Here is an 18,160-nt window from a genome sequence, read left to right as displayed (position 1 = left end):
GCCCGGAGCTCAGTCCTCTTGGTTAATGCATGAGAGTAGACGCTCTGTGCACGTCCCTCTAGTCATCTCTCTGTCTATGCTAGGTGAGCGCTACCGGCAGGGTAGCGTTCTTGTACCTTACAGCTTCGGCTGCGGTCCGTATCCTTACATCTTAGTGGAGCGGACATAGGCAGGTGCCTGAGGCACATGGTCCGGCTGGGCCTTGTGATTCTACTCGTAGGTGGACGTTGCCGCTAGGGTAACGTTCCTTATACTGTGTCTGGCAGTTGTTCGTATCCTTGCACACTAGGGGAGCGAACATAGGTAGGAGCTTTGTGCGGCTTGTGCTGCTGTCCGTCTGTTTTGCACCACTTGTAGAGCGGACCTAGGCAGGTGCCATATCTAGTGGTTCGTGTCCTCGCACACTAGTGGAGCGAACGCAGGTAGGAGCTTTGTGCGGCTTACGCTGCTGTCCGTCTCCTGGCACCACTAGAGGAACAGACCTAGGTAGGTGCCATTTCACACTCACTGCTTTTGTCTCTGTGATCATTAGCAAAGACCATACCACACACCCTCCGAGTAAGGGAGGAATTGCTTTATTTCCTAACTATATGCCTCTGAGTTTAACAGAGGTATTGCACTCTGCAGTTGTGCTACTACTATTTACAGCGGCACACTTATATTCTCTTCCTCACTCATTAACCTATCCCTTTTACGTTAATGCTAAATACGGTAGTCGCTGTGACTTTCACAGTACACGCCGTAATTGGCTCTAGTGTCACTGAGACGTATCAGTGTCAGTACTGCTTCCATAGTACAAGATACCCCTTATCCTCTGCCATAGTCTGCAGCAGAGACTTTGTACGGTGGACCCTGACTGTCTGATATCCCTTTGGTTTTTATAATCAGACAGTCCCCGTAACATTAGGACTGAGCCAAGGGTCTTGCAGTTATGGCAGAATATCAGCAGTTACACCGTTACATACAAGTACTTGAGTAGCGGCTCAAGAGTATAGAAGATAAACCTCAGACCATGTTGAGATCTGCACATGATCCTCGACTTGCTCTGCCAAACAGATATTCTGGCGATGCCAGATCATGTCGTGGTTTCATTAGTCAGTGTCAGATACACCTAGAGGTTAACTCTTCTCGCTTCTCTACGGAGAGGTCCAGAGTAGGCTTTATCATCTCCTTACTTCAGGACAAAGCCTTAGAATGGGCGACTCCCCTATGGGAGCGCTCTGATGCGGTTACTCTGAGACACCAAGACTTTCTTGATGCTCTTAAAGCGGTATTCATGGGTCCGCAGGTTACCCATGATGTGGCCCTGAGACTGTTAGATCTATCTCAGGGTTTGGTATCCACTAGTTCTTATGCCATTGCTTTTAGAACTCTGGTGGCAGAACTAGATTGGCCAGAGAAGGTGTTGATTCCTAACTTCTGGAGAGGGTCGGCAGGCTATGTCAAGGATGCCCTTGCTACTCGTGAGGTCCCTGCTTCTCTGGAGGACTTGATCACAGTAGCAACGAGGATCGACGTCCGCCATAGGGAACGTAGACTCGAGGTCTCTTCCTCACGCCCTAAGCATCGGCCTATTCCAGTTGTTGAGTGTCCACCACCATCTTCCTCAGCATCTGAAACATCTCCCGCTCCTATGGAGTTATGTCATACATCCTCCAGACTACGCAAGTCTGGTCCTCCTATATGTTACGTATGTCGTCAGGCTGGGCACTATGCCAACAAGTGTCCTAGCCGTCAAGGAAACTCCCAGGCCTAGTAACCATTAGAGAGGGGTTCCTAGAGACGTCTTCTGCACCTTCTAAGTGTAGTATCCCAAATCAACTCTTATTCTCTGAGAATACATGGCCTATTATGGATTTTGAGGATTCCGGAGCTGACGGGACTTTTGTGTCCTCAGGATTTGTAAAGAGACACAATATTCCCTCTATCATGTTAGAGGCGCCTATTCCTGTCCGTGTTGTTAATGGGACTATGTTGTCTGACTACATTACATTGAGGACAGTTCCCTTGCGCCTTTCCCTGTCTCAGGGTCACATAGAGGAGATTTCTTTTCTTGTTTTGCCTGAGGGTATAGACGACATCCTTCTGGGTCTCCCATGGCTTCGGACTCATGCTCCTCTAATTGACTGGGAGTCCGACAGCATTATTAATTGGGGTTCAAAATGTCAGTCCTGATGTCTTCCCTTACCACCTAAGGTCGTTGCGGTTGCATCAACTGATCTCTCTCCCATACCTACACCCTATTTGGATTTCGCTGACGTGTTCTCCAAACAGGGTGCTGAGGTTCTTCCACCCCATAGGCCGTATGACTGCGCCATAGACCTTATCCCAGGTTCGGTTCCACCTAAGGGCAGGGTTTACCCCCTGTCAATACCTGAGTCGGAGGCCATGTCGACCTATATAAGAGAGAGTTTAGAGAAGGGGTTCATTCGTAAGTCTGTCTCTCCCGCGGGAGCTGGGTTTTTCTTTGTTCGGAAGAAAGAGGGTGATTTGCGTCCCTGCATAGATTACAGGGGTCTCAACGCAATCACAATAAAGAACAAATACCCGTTACCTTTCATTTCGGAGCTATTTGACAGACTGAGGGGAGCTCAGGTTTTTACGAAGTTGGATCTGCGGGGTGCGTATAACTTAGTACGAATTCGAGAGGGTGACGAATGGAAGACCACTTTTAACACCCGAGACGGTCACTAAGAATACCTCGTCATGCCTTTTGGTTTATGTAATGCACCCGCAGTATTTAAGGACTTCGTAAACGATGTGTTCAGGGATTTACTGTTATCCTCCGTCGTGGTGTATCTGGACGACATCCTGATTTTTTCTCCTGATCTGGAGACTCATCGTCAGGATGTCGTTCGTGTCCTTTCCCGTTTAAGGGAGCACTCATTGTTTGCTAAACTCGAAAAGTGTGTATTTGAGCAGTCATCCTTGCCTTTTTTGGGTTACATTATCTCACAAGAGGGTCTGGCTATGGATCCTGCGAAGCTCTCTGCCTTCCTGGAATGGTCCGAACCTCATTCCTTGAAGGCGGTGCAACGCTTCTTAGGATTCGTAAATTATTACCGGCAGTTCATACCCCATTTCTCCACTTTGGTGGCCTTGACTAAGAAAGGTGCTAATCCAAAAGTCTGGTCTACTGAGACATCCCAGGCTTTTGAGGCAGTAAAGACACTTTTTAACTGCTCCCGTTCTTCAAAGACCCGATGAGAGTAAGCCCTTCCTCTTGGAGGTTGATGCCTCTTCAGTGGGTGCTGGTGTAGTCTTGTATCAAAAGAATGGTGTAGGTAGAAAAAGGAAGTGTTTCTTCTTTGCTAAAAGATTTTCACCGACAGAGAGAAACTATACCATTGGGGATAGGGAACTGCTCGCCCTGAGATTAGCCTTGGAGGAGTGGCATCACTTGCTAGAAGGAGCGAAACATCCTTTCCAGGTCTATACAGACCATAAGAATCTGACGTACTTACAAACCGCTCAGCGTCTGAATCCTCGCCAAGCCCGCTGGTCCTTGTTTTTCTCCCTCTTTCACTTCTCCATCAACTATCTGTCTGGGAGTAAGAATAACAAGGCAGACGCCCTGTCTCACTCTATGGTTTCTACCCAGGAAGAGATTGACGAACCTCGTCTTATCCTTCACTCCAGGGTTTTTCATACGCTCTCCCCTGTGACGTTAGACCAAATCCCACTGGGCAAGACCTTTGTTCCGCCTGATCGACAGAATGATACACTGTCGTGGGCCCACACCTCAAAGGTGGGTGAGCATTTTGGTATTAGACTGACACGAGAGTTACTCGAGAGGTGGTATTAGTGGCCACACTTAACCAGCCACGTCAAGAGATATGTCGGTTCCTGCTACTCGTGTGCTCGCAACCATCCATTACAGCAGAGACCGGCTGGGCTCTTGCATCCTTTACCAGTGCCAGATAGACCATGGGAGGTGGTAGGCATGGACTGTGGGTGATCTTCCGTGTTCACAGGGACATAGATTTGTGTGGGTCATTACGGACCATTTCTCCCGGATGGTTCATCTCGTACCGTTATCGAGAAGCCCATCTTCCAGGGTACTAGCCAAACTATTCCTCAAGCATGTCTTTAGGCTTCACGGGATGCCAGATCGTATCATTTGTGATAGAGGCCCGCACTTCGCTTCCCGTTTCTGGCGAGATCTTTTTAGCCTTCTGCAAATTGAGTTGAATCTCTCTTCGGCATACCATCCGGAGACCAATGGTTTGGGTGAGCGTACCAATCAATCCATGATTATATACCTTCGATACTTTGCTGCTGAGAACCACGATAACTGGTCCTCCCTCCTACCCTGGGCAGAATTTGCCCTTAACAATTCGCTGGCTGAGGCCACTGGCAGACACTGTTCGTACTCAATAATGGGCAACACCCTAGGGTACCTGTACCATTTCCCGCTACTGCACCTCCTCCTCTTGTGGCCGACTGGGCAACTAATGCCAGAGAGGTTTGGGATCGGCCTCAAGAGTCGATCCAAGCAGCTAAGGACCGTATGAAGACGGTGTCCAATCGGTTTCGACGCCCGGCTCCTGTCTTTTCGCCGGGGGACTTTGTGTGGCTCTCTGCAAAACACGTGAATTTTAGAGTGAGCTCTGTTAAATTTGCTCCTCGCTTCCTGGGTCCTTATGAGGTTCTTCGACAGGTAAATCCTGTAGTCTACCAATTGAAGTTACCCGTCCATCTTAGGATCCATGACAAATTCCATGTCTCACTGTTAAAGCCGGCTATTTTACCTCACGCTCGTGAAGTGCACTCTCCTGCCTCTGATTCTTCTCGCTCTAGCTATGAAGTACGAGCCATAGTTGGTTCTAAGATGGTTCGAGGGCGCAGGTTCTTCTTGATAGATAGGGAGGGCTACGGCCTGGAACATCGCTCTTGGGAGCCTGAGGAGGCTGTCCATGCTCCCGACTTAGTTGCCGATTACCTGCGTCACTGGGAGGGGGGCCATTGAGGGGGAGGTACTGTTACGGTTGCTGTGGCACTGGAGACTATGTTCGGATTTCTTGCTACTGCACATGTGCGAGCACTGGAGACTATGTTCGGATTTCTTGCTACTGCACATGTTCAAGCGCTGGAGACTAAGTCCTATCTTGGAGCCATTGCACATGTGCGGGTGACATCATCGCTGACACGAGGTCAAATGTCTCTGACACCTTCTAAGCTGATTGGCCGCTGGCCATGTGCTTGTGACACGTGGTCACATGTCTCTGACACCTTCTATGCTGATTGTTCACTGGTCATGTGCTTGTGACGCTCTGCTCGGTGATAGGCCAGCGTGACGTCATTGCTGTCGTTCTGGCAGCGGATTGGCTCTGGTGTCCTTCATCTTGGATGAGGCACAGAGTCTATATAAGACCCTGACGCACGCCACCCGGTGCTCAGTCCTCTTGGTTCATGCATGAGAGTAGACGCTCTGTGCACGTCCCTCTAGGCATCTCTCTGTCTATGCTAGGTGAGCGCTACCGGCAGGGTAGCGTTCTTGTACCTTAGAGCTTCGGCTGCGGTCTGTATCTTTACATCTTAGTGGAGCGGACATAGGCAGGTGCCTGAGGCACATGGTCCGGCTGGGCCTTGTGATTTTACTCGTAGGTGGACGTTGCCGCTAGGGTAACGTTCCTTATACTGCGTCTGGCAGTTGTTCGTATCCTCGCACACTAGGGGAGCGAACATAGGTAGGAGCTTTGTGCGGCTTGTGCTGCTGTCCGTCTCTTTTGCACCACTAGTAGAGCGGACCTAGGAAGGTGCCATATCTAGTGGTTCGTATCCTCGCACACTAGTGGAGCCAACGCAGGTAGGAGATTTGTGCGGCTTACGCTGCTGTCCGACTCCTGGCACCACTAGAGGAACGGACCTAGGTAGGTGCCATTTCACACTCACTGCTTTTGTCTCTGTGATCATTAACAGAGATCATACCACACACCCTCCGAGTAAGGGAGGAATTGCTTTATTTTCTAACTATATGCCTCTGTGAGTTTAACAGAGGTATTGCACTCTGCACTTGTGCTACTACTATTTACAGCGGCACACTTATATACTCTTCCTCACTCATTAACCTATCCCTTTTACGTTAATGCTAAATATGGTAGTCGCTGTGACTTTAACAGTACACGCCGTGATTGGCTGTAGTGTCACTGAGACGTATCAGTGTCAGTACTGCTTCCGTAGTACAAGATACCCCTTATCCTCTGCCATAGTCTGCAGCAGAGACTTTGCACGATGGAACCTGACTGTCTAATATCCCTTTGGTTTTTATAATCAGACAGCCCCCGTAACACTATCGATGTCTGAGAGAGATGTACACCCGCACTGGTTTCCCTTTCCAAACCAACTGACGACCTGCCAAGCAAACTTCCTGTTGTGGTTAAAGAGGTCGAAGGTCTGCGTGAAAGAACACATGTGCCAGCTGTCCCCACAGTCATAGAAGATGAAGAGTGCGCAGATGCATTGGAAGGGGCAGGCGGTGGTGCTACGCTAGGCCGCATTGCAGCACAGTGAGCTTCCCACTGGGACATATGATATTTATTCATGTGACGATTCATGGAAGAAGTTGTCAAACTGCTGAGGTTTTTGCCTCTACTTACAGATTCCCGACAAATTTTACAGATCACATGATTTGGGCGATCCTTTGCAAGGTCAAAAAAGGGCCAGGCAAGGCAAGGCTTAGAGGACATGCGACCTGCTGAGCCACCCCGACTGGTGCTCAGAGGCAGAGTGGTGGCTGAGGATGCAGTTGTAGACGTGCTACCAGTACTCCTCCTCTGTCCAGGAAGGCGCAAGGTAACTTCGTCATCAGTTGCATCCTCCTCCACCGCCTCTGTTGACCTTGAGTGCCTGACTGTGGGTTGACAGTAAGTGGGATCTAGAACTTCATCATCAAGCGTTGTGTTTGCACTTTCCTCGCGCTCAGACCTAGTCTCTTCCTGCCCTGAATGAATATTTAAGTTGTCATCACAATCTGGTATCTGTGTCTCATCGTCATCAGTATGCTCCTCATTGTCTCTACCAACAGGTGTTACAGTTTGTGAATGAGGGTCTACATTATGCTCAGAAACTTGGTCATCAGGGCCTGAATCTGAGTCACAAAGCTTCTGGGCATCACTGTAGACTATTTCCTGGTCTGTACTCACTGTAGCTTTGGAGCAGACCTCTGATTCCCAGCCTATAGTGTGACTGAACAGCTCTGCAGACTCAGCCATCTCTGTTACACCATACTCTGCAGGGCGGGTGGAGACTTTAGAGCTGGTAGACAGCAAATGCGATTGGGATGACAACTCAGAGGACTGTTGTTTTTTGGATTTAGAAGTTGAGGTGGAGGAGAGGACACTTGTTGTAGCACTTGAGATCCATTCAAGCATGTGCTTTTTTTGTGAATCATCTACCTTTGTTCCAGTTGTTTTGTTCCGTAAAAAAGGGAGCACATCGGCTTGTCCCTGGAAAGTAGTAGACATCTTACTTTTGCTGGAAGATGGCCTATCTTCAGCAGATGTTAATGTAGCTTTACCACCTTCCCAATGGACACGAACTTTTTTCCTTTTACAACACGCCTGTTCCCCTTTCCACCAGCATCTGTCCTTTTGCAACTCATTTTGTTAGCGACAAGATTGTCCATTTAAAATGTGGTAGCAAAATCTGAGAGGTGGTGTAGATTGCAGAGGTGGTCTAGCTTTATTGACAGCTGAAGAAACAACACTGACTATCCCTGACAATGCAACTATGGCCCTACAACTGGCAGCACTCTTTGCTATTAAAATAGCTTTGCAAAAAAAGGCAGCAGGGTACAATGCAGAGGTGGTGGGACTTGCTTGGCATAAGTGGGACACCAATGGAGTACAGCAGCCACTTTTTGGATGGCACTAACTGGCAGCACTCTTTGCTATTAAAATAGCTTTGCAAAAAAAGGCAGCAGGGTACAATGCAGAGGTGCTGGGACTTGCTTGGCACAAGTGGGACACTAATGGAGTACAGCAGCCACTTTTTGGATGGCACTAACTGGCAGCACTCTTTGCTATTAAAATAGCTTTGCATAAATGGGCATGAGGGTACAGTGGCCGAGTTGTGGGTCAGTGTAGAGGAAAGGAAGCCTCACTTTCTATCCCTCCTAATGGTGAAATTCAGCAAGGAATTCCCTGAGCTTAGGTACACAGACGCTGTTATCTGAAGCTGTATACAGCGTTTCCACGGACCTGATTGTCACCTATGGCTCTGAGCCCGAGAAAATGAGCCCTCAAAAGGGCTGAAATAAACTTTTGTACCTATTCTGTAAAGCGCTGTGTGTATAGCGTACACAGCCGGAGCAGCACCAGGAGCTGCGTGAGCGGTGACTGTCACCTACACGCAGAAAGCAGATAATGGTGTCGTGAGAGAAAATGCCCATATTTATAATACAAGGACATGTGACATGGACAGCCTATGACACATGCCCTTGCTTGTCTGGCAAAAAGACCACTTACCTGTGTCTGTGTCTGGGATTGGCTGACATGCTGGCCCGCCACACTACATGCGCGCTTAGGGAAGAAAAAAAAAATGGCGATCGGCATTCTCTTAGCAACACAGATGTAAACCCCGTCCCCCCCGCACACTATACGCTGAAATTAGATAATAGTGTGAATCACAGAGTGACTCACACTATTACAGTGAAAAGCCAGCTAGTAATTAGCTAGGGTTTTGGCTTATAGGACTGTTCTCGAACGTAACTCGAGCTGCCGAACTTTTAGCAAAAAGCTCGAGTTCTAGTTCGATCTAGAACACCCCCCAAAATCACTCGAACATGAAATTGGCGAACCTCGAACCGCGCTCAACTCTAATAAAGAGAGGATTACCTCATGGTGGGAGATGCAAACTTTGGAGAGTTATCTCAAAGATAAAATTGTACCAAGAACCCTTAGGATTACCCTACAACCAGGTTATAGGTACAAGAATGCTGACTTTCTGTCAAAATGGGAGGGGGAAGCTACCGAAAGTTCAATCAAACTGATGAAATTGTTGCTGGAAGAGGAAAAGAAAAATCTTACCACTCTAGAGGAGTCCCTGAAAGAACATATTGAAATTACTAGGAAGTTCTCAGGGGAGGCTGATTTTCAAAGTAAAGAAATAACATTGCAGGGAGTGGTGGAGAAATTCCAGTATAAACTAAAGGAGAGGAAACACAGATTCTATATTTGAGATCTTCAAGACTTGAAGGATAACAGAGTTTATACATTTTCCAGTAATCGCAATGTTCGACCAAGTGAAACTGATGTATCCACTACTGAGGCCGAACTGTCAGACACTGAGACAGGGGGTGCTGGTTTCCGTCCCCAGCAACGTTTCAAAAAGTTTGTGAACAGAGGTAGAGGAATGAACAGGGATTCAGCACAAAATGCAGGCAGAGTTTTTTTTTTAGAGAATCAGTATTTTCTACGGAGCAAAAACCACTAACGTGTAATAGGGCCCCACAAATTATAAATCTTTCCTCTCGTACTTTAAGTAAAACCGAGGAATCAGTATTAAATAAAGGACTTTCTTTTGTGCCAACTACGGATTTTGAGGAGTTTTGTGCTATTATAGACCTAAACCTGTTTGCTAGGAAATTAAAATGGAAGAAGTTTTTTGGTAAGGAGGCTGAGAAAACGTGTACTAGTCTTGGCATCTCAGAGGATCTACTACCAGATGTACGCCTATTGTTCCATTTGGACGATGCTAATCCCAATGATGTAGGGGATGGTCCTTTTACTTCCCTAAAAAATAAGAGCAGTAAGATGCCCACTTACACCACCGAAGTGGATGTAGTAGATGTTTTTGTCAATATGGTATCTGATGTCATTAACAAGGGTTTGAAACGAGGGACTGTAAAGCACAATCTCACAAAAGCAGAGATGCAGAGCCTGCGTCTGTTGGAAGGGGACTCTAGTATCACAATTAAGCCCTCGGATAAGGGGGGCAATGTTGTGATAATGGACTCCCCCATGTACAAGAAAATCTGCCTTGATTTGTTGAATGACAAAATGTGTTATGCTACATTAGCATCTAATCCGATCCCAGGTTTCAGAGTCGAGTTGAGAGTATTGCTTGAGGAAGCATTAAATGATCATATCATAGACAAAAATGAGTTTGATTATTTGCTTCCAACTTTTCCAGTACAGGCTACCTTTTATACACTCCCAAAGGTCCATAAGGGGTTAAATCCCCTAAAGGGCCGCCCAATTGTATCAGGGGTAGGGAGTCTTACCGAAACACTTAGTATCTATATTGATAGGATCTTGCGACCTTTTGTCTTAGCTCTCAACTCGTACCTAGGGGGCTCAACTGATTTTCTGAAAAATAGATGATGTCTTTCTTGAAGAGGGTATGCTACTTTGTAGCATTGACATAGAAGCCCTCTACTCATCTATACCACATGATGCAGGTCTGGAGGCCGGTAGATATTATTTGAATTCTAGGGGAAATCTTCTTGGTAGGCATAATGAGTTTGTCTTGAAAGCGTTACGTTTCTGCCTTACTAAAAACGCTTTCACCTTTGATGGTAAGTACTTCCACCAGCTTAAGGGCACCGCGATGGGCAGTTGCTGTGCCCCATCGTATGCAAATCTGCTCCTAGGCTGGTGGGAGGAAACCATAGTGTTTAGCGGCCATTTTGATACGGAAGACATCGTCCTATGGTTAGATACATTGATGATGTTTTTGCAATTTGGAAAGGCCAGGAGGAGAGCTTCCGTAGTTTCGTTCAAACTCTAAACCACAATGACATTGGTTTGTGATTCACCTTTGAAACAAACTGTGACAAACTTGCATTTTTGGATATCCTGGTTGAGAGAGGCCCGGGTGGTTGCCTTGTTACTAGTACTTACAGAAAGGAGACATCTTCAAATTCCCTACTTAGATGGGATAGTGCGCATCCGAAGTCTCTGAAAACAGGTATCCCTAAAGGACAATTTATAAGAATGAAGCGCAATTGCTCTGACAAGAAAGGCTTTAACGATCAGTCCTTGGATCTTATGGAGCGACTAGGGTAGAGAGGCTACCCAAGGAAGGTGGTTAAAAGGGCTTTTGATTCGGTGTCTTTGATGGATCGAAGTAATGTTTTGAATCCCAAACAGAAGCGTAACGAGAAAAATTATGTTACGAGATTCATCACCACTTACAATAATGGGGCGACTGACCTGAGAAGAACTTTGACTAAGTATTGGTCCATTTTGAAGATGGATCCTGTCTTAAATAAATGCTTGCCGGACCACCCAGCAATTACCTTTCGGAAGTCCAGATCTCTTAAGGATAGGCTGGTACACAGCCATTATAAGGAGGGCAGATCGACATGGCCTATCAGTGATATAAGGGGTTGTTTCAAATGTCACAACTGCGTTAATTGCAAATTTGTTGAGGAGGGGAAGGAAATTGTGAATTCCATCAATGGAAGAAAATTTGATATTAGATCACTGATTACATGTAAAACTAGAGGAGTGGTCTATAGGGTGAGCTGCTGCTGTGGAAAACAGTAAATAGGTAAAACCATTAGGAAGTTCAGAAAAAGAATAGGTGAGAATAAGAACAACATCAAGAAAAATAATGATACACCAGCAGCCAGACACGTGAATAATTTTCATGGTGGGGATGTAAAATCTATAAAAATAATGGGAATTGACCATATTAGACCCCCATAAAGAGGGGGAAATTGGGACAGAAGGATCCTACAAAAAGAATGATTCTGGATCTACAGTCTTAACACCTTAGTGCCCATAGGTTTCAATGAACATCTTTCATTCATCCCCTTTCTAGATGCACCTTAGTGGATAGGATGTATGTAGGAGGGATAGTCGAAGATGAGTGGGGGCGCCATTGGCGTAGGTGTTTGTAGGGTGCCAACCTCCGCGGTTCAGGTAGGGTAAGATCTTTTTAGTGTCCAGGGATAGAAGATAGTGGGCACTGTTAGATTTCTTTTTTGTCTGTATGAGTGCATGATTATTGAGGTGTTCCTGATTATCCCATGTCTTCGGTTCTGTTTTTCTCCTGATGGCGTGTTGGTCTGCCCTTCCTATAAATTTATTCTATTTTTTTCTAGGCTATAATACATAAATGACACCGCTTTGGAGTAGCCTTTTCCCTATGGCCTTTTTGCGATTGTTATTTCGTATAATTCCTGTGATCCATATAAATATGTCATCTGGAAACTGGATTTCTGTTAAAATAATCCCTGCTACCATTGCCTTTACTGTTCCTGTAAATAAATTGAGGATGTAACCGTACATTGTGTAAGTTATATTGTTACCGACACCGGTGGTTTTATACCCTGATGTATTACTATGCTTTATCCTGGAACGCTATTACTACGGACGAGATTGAGGATTTGTTTTTCTCTTCAGTGGGTAATTTGTTGTTCCAAGCACTCACTGACCTTAGCGGGCTGTTGAGGGTTAAGGTGGGCGGCACTCCTGTTATGATGTGGCCGACACCAGTTGTGGTGACGTGCTACTTCCGGGAATGGAATCCCCAGTGAAGACGTCACTGACGTGTCTGGATTATACTGCGCATGTGTGGGTTTTATAAAATGGCGCTGCCCATAGCTGACAGCACGGCACATTTTGTTTTGAGTCTGGATGTGAAGGACGTGTCTGGTGAGTACACTTTGATAGAATCACTGACCTTTTTATCTTCAGTCTGATGGACTTTGGGCTTACTATTGCTTCTTATTTATTTACAGTCCGTTGGGGCATAATATTAGAATACTCGTCTTCATAATGACGATGTGCAGAGCATCATTGGAGAGACTCCCCTGAAGAGTTTTCTAAAAGGAAACGCGTTGGTAGGATGCGTGTTCTTTGCTATAATTTTGACTAGGAGCAACAAGGTGTGACTTGGTATTTATAACACCGTTAAATGGTGACCAATTATCCTGAGCCTTGGCTTCTATACTAATGCCCATCATCTAAATGCGGTAAGATCGTTTTTTTCTGGGGGGACCCACATTGTAGTGAGGAAAGTGGGAACCCTGCTTTATTGTATCGGTCTTATACCAGCATTATAAGTCCCATTATTCTGAACCATATCACCTGTCAAAAAGGCGGTTCCTTGTGTGGGTGATGTGGGATTTAGTATCCTGATTATACATGTCTGGATATTTGGGACGATTTTGTCTATGTGCCTGACAACTGTCTCTAGCCCAATTGAGCTTGGTGGCTAATCTGGACTGTGTGTCTCCTGTTTTTATTACACGTTTTATCTAATGGCTTTCTGTCATTTTTTAATACACAAATTAAAAGTTAATTTTTAGGTGTTTTTCTTTCTAAGGACTTGTCACCCCTTTGCTGTATTTGATATATAATCCCCTTGGTGGTATATTTGATGGTATTTTTTTCCTATTTTCTACTTTTTTTTTTATTTAAGTCTCCCTTTCATGGATTGGGTCTGATCAATTAAATAGTGGAGAAAAAAATGGATTTCTCATTGCCCTGATGAAATCCCCATATGTGTCTGCCAATGGGTGGTATTCCTTTTATGCCTAATGTCCCTAAGATATTCACCTATATGCCTCCTGTTAAATCTAAGAACTATAATTTTAATAATTAATATATTGAGTGCATATTTGCTGCTATTACTTTGCCTAGGTATAATTTTGGAACAGGGCTTACATCATGGGTTTACTAGGATTCCCTAAAATGGACAAAGCTAGGTTCTAATAGCCATATAAATATCCATCACATGACACACAGAGGGGGGCTCACTCACTCGGGGGATAGTCGCTGGATGAACACATGTCAGCACAGAAGGAGGACATCTCCAAGGCCTACAGCATGATCTAATCCATTCAGGAACCAGAAAAGATGAATGAACTTCCAAAACGTTTACAGATTTAGTAGAGAAATGGACTATTATTTACTATAACCTCCAAACAAGCCATCACGTAAGCTAAAGAACAGTCCTATTTTCTTGATGAGCTTCAAGAGGTAGTCACCGGAAATGGTTTTCCAACAGTCTTGAAGGAGTTCCCAGAGATGCTTTGCACTTGTTGGCCCTTTTGCCTTCACTCTGCGGTCCAGCTCACCCCAAACCATCTCGATTGGGTTCAGGTCTGTTGACTGTGGAGACCAGGTCATCTGGCGTAGCACCCCATCACTCTTCTTCTTAGTCAAATAGCCCTTACACAGCCTGGAGGTGTGTTTGGGGTCATTGTCCTGTTGAAAAATAATTGATGGTCGAACTAAACGCAAACCGGATGGAATAGCATGCCGCTGCAAGATGCTGTGATAGGCATGCTCATTCTGTATGCCTTCAATTTTGAATAAATCCCCAACAGTGTCACCAGTAAAGCACCCCTACATTATCACACCTCCTTCTCCATGCTTCACGGTGGGAACCAGCCATGCAGAGTCAATCCGTTCACCTTTTCTACAAAGACATGTTGGTTGGATCCAAAGATCTCAAATTTGGACTCATCAGACCAAAGCACAGATTTCCACTGGTCTAATGTCCATTCCTTGTGTTCTTTAGCCCAAACAAGTCTCTTCTGCTTGTTGCCTGTCCTTCGCAGTGGTTTCCTAGCAGCTATTTTACCATGAAGGCCAGCTGCACAAAGTCTCCTCTTAACAGTTGTTCTAGAGATGAGAAGGTGTGTCCAAACTTTTGGTCTGTACTGTATTCAGATAGGTCTAACATAGAGATGCTATGGTTTGGCCTTCATGCAGAATGTGGACATGAGAATTTATGTATAAATTCTAAAGCGTTGTTTAATGGAAAGAAACAAAAACTGAGAAATGTCTTGCATTTAATGTTTTTCATAAGTGAGTTGTGACGCCCTGGCAAAACCAGGTAGTCACAAATAGGCCTCCGTATAACACCTTCCCTCACTAGGAAACACACAGCCAACCTAGAAACCCTAGTCACCCCCCTTAGGGAAAGATAAACACACCAGTGGGCGTGACCAGGCGGTTGGACACGCCCACCCAGGGGTCCAGACAGCCCGGGGTGGGAAAACAGTAGTTAGTTGAGTAGAGAGTTCAGTTTGGAGAGGAGTGTGGGCTGGAGCTAAGTGTAACTCCAGCAGGAAAGTTCAAGTTGAACGGTACCAGGGTAGGAGCCCTGGTGCCACTGGCTAGGAGGCAAACGGTGGTCTCCGTCAGCAGGAGATGGGAAGACAGCTCAGCAGAACCGAGGTGGACCGTTACAGGGTTGTAGCCAGCCAATACTGACAGGGGGAACCGACCCAGAAACCGTAGCACAAAGGGGGGTACTCGGACGCTGAAGCCAGAACCTGAAACAAGCGGACTGGTTAATTCACCGATTGAGGCCAGGACTAGAGGTCCTGTCCCACCCAAAGTCCCTCATAGAAGACAACAGCCCACCGATAGGGATAGGAGGTAACAGCCAGGGCCCATAGATTCCACGGGCCAGCGTCTGCGGGCACGGCTCCTTAGGCCACATCCAGCCGGGAGCTGACTCCTGAGTTTCAGACCAGGAAGTCCACCTTACACAAACAGTGCCAAGGAAAACGATAGAAACCACCAGCTGGGTGGGGGACCCAAATGCAACCGGCCACCAGCACCTTGGTTTACCAGAGACTTGTGTGATTTATTAACTGTGAGTAAATAAACACTCCCTGCGGTCGCTATACCCTGCACAGCGGCACGGGGTCCCAGGGCAACCATCCCTACCCATGGAGGGGTTAACAACTAGCTGCCACAACATCTCCCTCGGGTGCCCCACAACCGCAGCGGTGGTGTCCCACCTTACCACGAACTTACTATGGCCTAGTCCGTACATCTACATCCCCCCTTTTTATCCGACGTGTTCGCGAGAACCCCGGGTCCGGAGACGAGGCCTCCAGCCACCACCCCAGAAGGCCCGGATCTGAGCAGCGCCGGCTGCTGGCACGGGGGCGACACACAGTGATACAGCAATTCAAAAATTGTGTAAAAACATAAACTGATGTTAGGAGATATAGTAATATAAATTGTAATGTCCATTAATTAGTCTGTAATGTTTCTAATGAGGATCGTCCACAAGATGGCTGCAGACATGTGGCATCCGTTGAAGGTGACCTTGTTTTTGAGGACATCGGAAATGAAGGAAAAGATGGGGGAGACAGGGGAAATCACAAAGAGGAGATAGAAGGAGGAGGAGTCAGAGGAGAAGACGTGAAGAGAAATGGAGGAAGGGACAGAGAAAATGGTGACAGTCAGTTTCTAAAATTAGAACAGGCATAGCTAGAAATAAAAGTCAGGAAAAATTTGTTGGATCTGTGCAAAATAATTTCCACATATGATTCCAAACTACATGTTTGCAGAAATTCAGAAATATTTGAAAGTTTTGCGGAAAAGTTCAATTTAACCAATGATGAGAAAAATCGTTTTTTTTACCTTGTGGATTCCAATACGGTTCTCTAGATGGTTATCATTAAAATAGTCTTGTGATAGGGAGTCACATGACTGCTCAAATGATATCGACAAACTAAAAGATTTGATTTTTTGTGAAAGAAATGATCGTCCAAATTTTGAAATGCTAAAGGAATTCCGAATTGGACAAAACGAATGTACGTTCATGTTTAGCTCCATATTTGAATTATTGTATAAAACAGTCATTGCGAATGTAAGACCAGAACTGATGATTCACACTTTCATTAATAAATTCAGATTTTTGGATGCTAAAACATGGACTATTGCATGGCAAAAAATGTCCTTATTTAAATGCACAAAATTTCTTGATTTTGTAAGGACTCATAAAAACAACCAGAATGGAAATTAATTAACCCTAGAACGCGCAACCATAGAAATCTACATAGAAAACAAGGGACATAGCAGACCTGCACGTCCCCAGGTATGCGTTCTAGGGTTAATGATATAAAACCAAATAAGGGGAAATTTCATGAAAAATCAAATTTCCCGATATCAAATTATTGCTGTGACAACATTTATGACATTCGTAGGAAATCACGTTAACTACAAACCCTACAATCTGATTAAATTATCACTTAAAAAGCCCATTCCACAGGAAAAAGTTCTCTTTCTTTGTCCCCAAATGAGACAGATGGTTTTCCGGGGATTTGACACTCAGAGACAGGTGGTGAGTCCTGAGAGTGATATTCTCTCTGAAATAGACTGTGAATTGAGAATCAACCCGTTACATATTTTTTTCAGGGATTACAATGGTTTTAAAATGGCCATAATAGACAGGATTTTTGAGGGGGAAAAAGGAGATTGGCTCTTAGAATTGGATGATGTGTAAAGTTGGGAAATTCATAATTATTCATATACAGTATATTTCTGTGGTTACATAGTTATATAGGTTTATTTATATATGTATATTGTATGATTACTAGAGTTGAGCGCGGTTCGTGGTTCGTGGTTCTCCAGTTCGCGGCTCGAGTGATTTTTGGGCTGTTCGAGATCGAACTAGAACTCGAGCTTTTTGCTAAAAGCTCGATAGTTCTAGATACGTTCGAGAACGGTTCTAGCAGCAAAAAGCAGGGCTTTTTACAGCTACAGTGTGCAGGAGACATCGCTGGCAGCCTGCCACAAGCTGGTAACCAAGATAAACATCGGGTATCCAAGCAAAGCGCTTTGGTTAGTAACCCGATGTTTATCTTAGTTACGTGCAGGAAGCCCACACTTTCCCGCTCAGCTCGCTCCGCCCCCTCCTGCCCGCGGCATGTACACATACATACACATACACAAACACACACACACACACACACACACATCCACCCCCCCCCCCCCCCGCCCGCCCGCTCGCTCGCTCGGCTTACCTGCGGTGATGAAGTCCCGCCATCCCGACCTCAGCGCTGTCACTGTCCTCCATGGCCGCCGCTTGTCACATCACCTATCGCTTCCGACCCGAGACTGACTAGCGGTGACGTCACGGACCTCTCGCGATACTTGGTGTGAAGGCGCCGGGCGGTCATTGAGCTCAGTGACAGGGGCTGTCAGTGTGCTGGAGATCAGCGCAGGTAATGTACCTCGCTGACAGCAGCACTTGTCACCCCCCTGCAGTGACCTGGGCTGACCCATTGATGTTAGCTCAGGTCACTGCATTGCTCTCCCAGCCAATGGGGAACATCCTGCTCTTCATTGACTGGGACAGTGTGGATCGTCATGGCAACCCCTTGGATTACACCAGACCTGGATTTGTTTTTCAATCTAATAAATTGGTTAAAGAGGGAATGTTTTGGGGAGTGTTT

The sequence above is a fragment of the Anomaloglossus baeobatrachus genome, chromosome 7, assembly GCF_048569485.1.
Source record: "Anomaloglossus baeobatrachus isolate aAnoBae1 chromosome 7, aAnoBae1.hap1, whole genome shotgun sequence".
In the NCBI taxonomy this organism is placed as follows: domain Eukaryota; kingdom Metazoa; phylum Chordata; class Amphibia; order Anura; family Aromobatidae; genus Anomaloglossus; species Anomaloglossus baeobatrachus.
Note: the sequence above shows the minus strand (reverse complement) of the source record.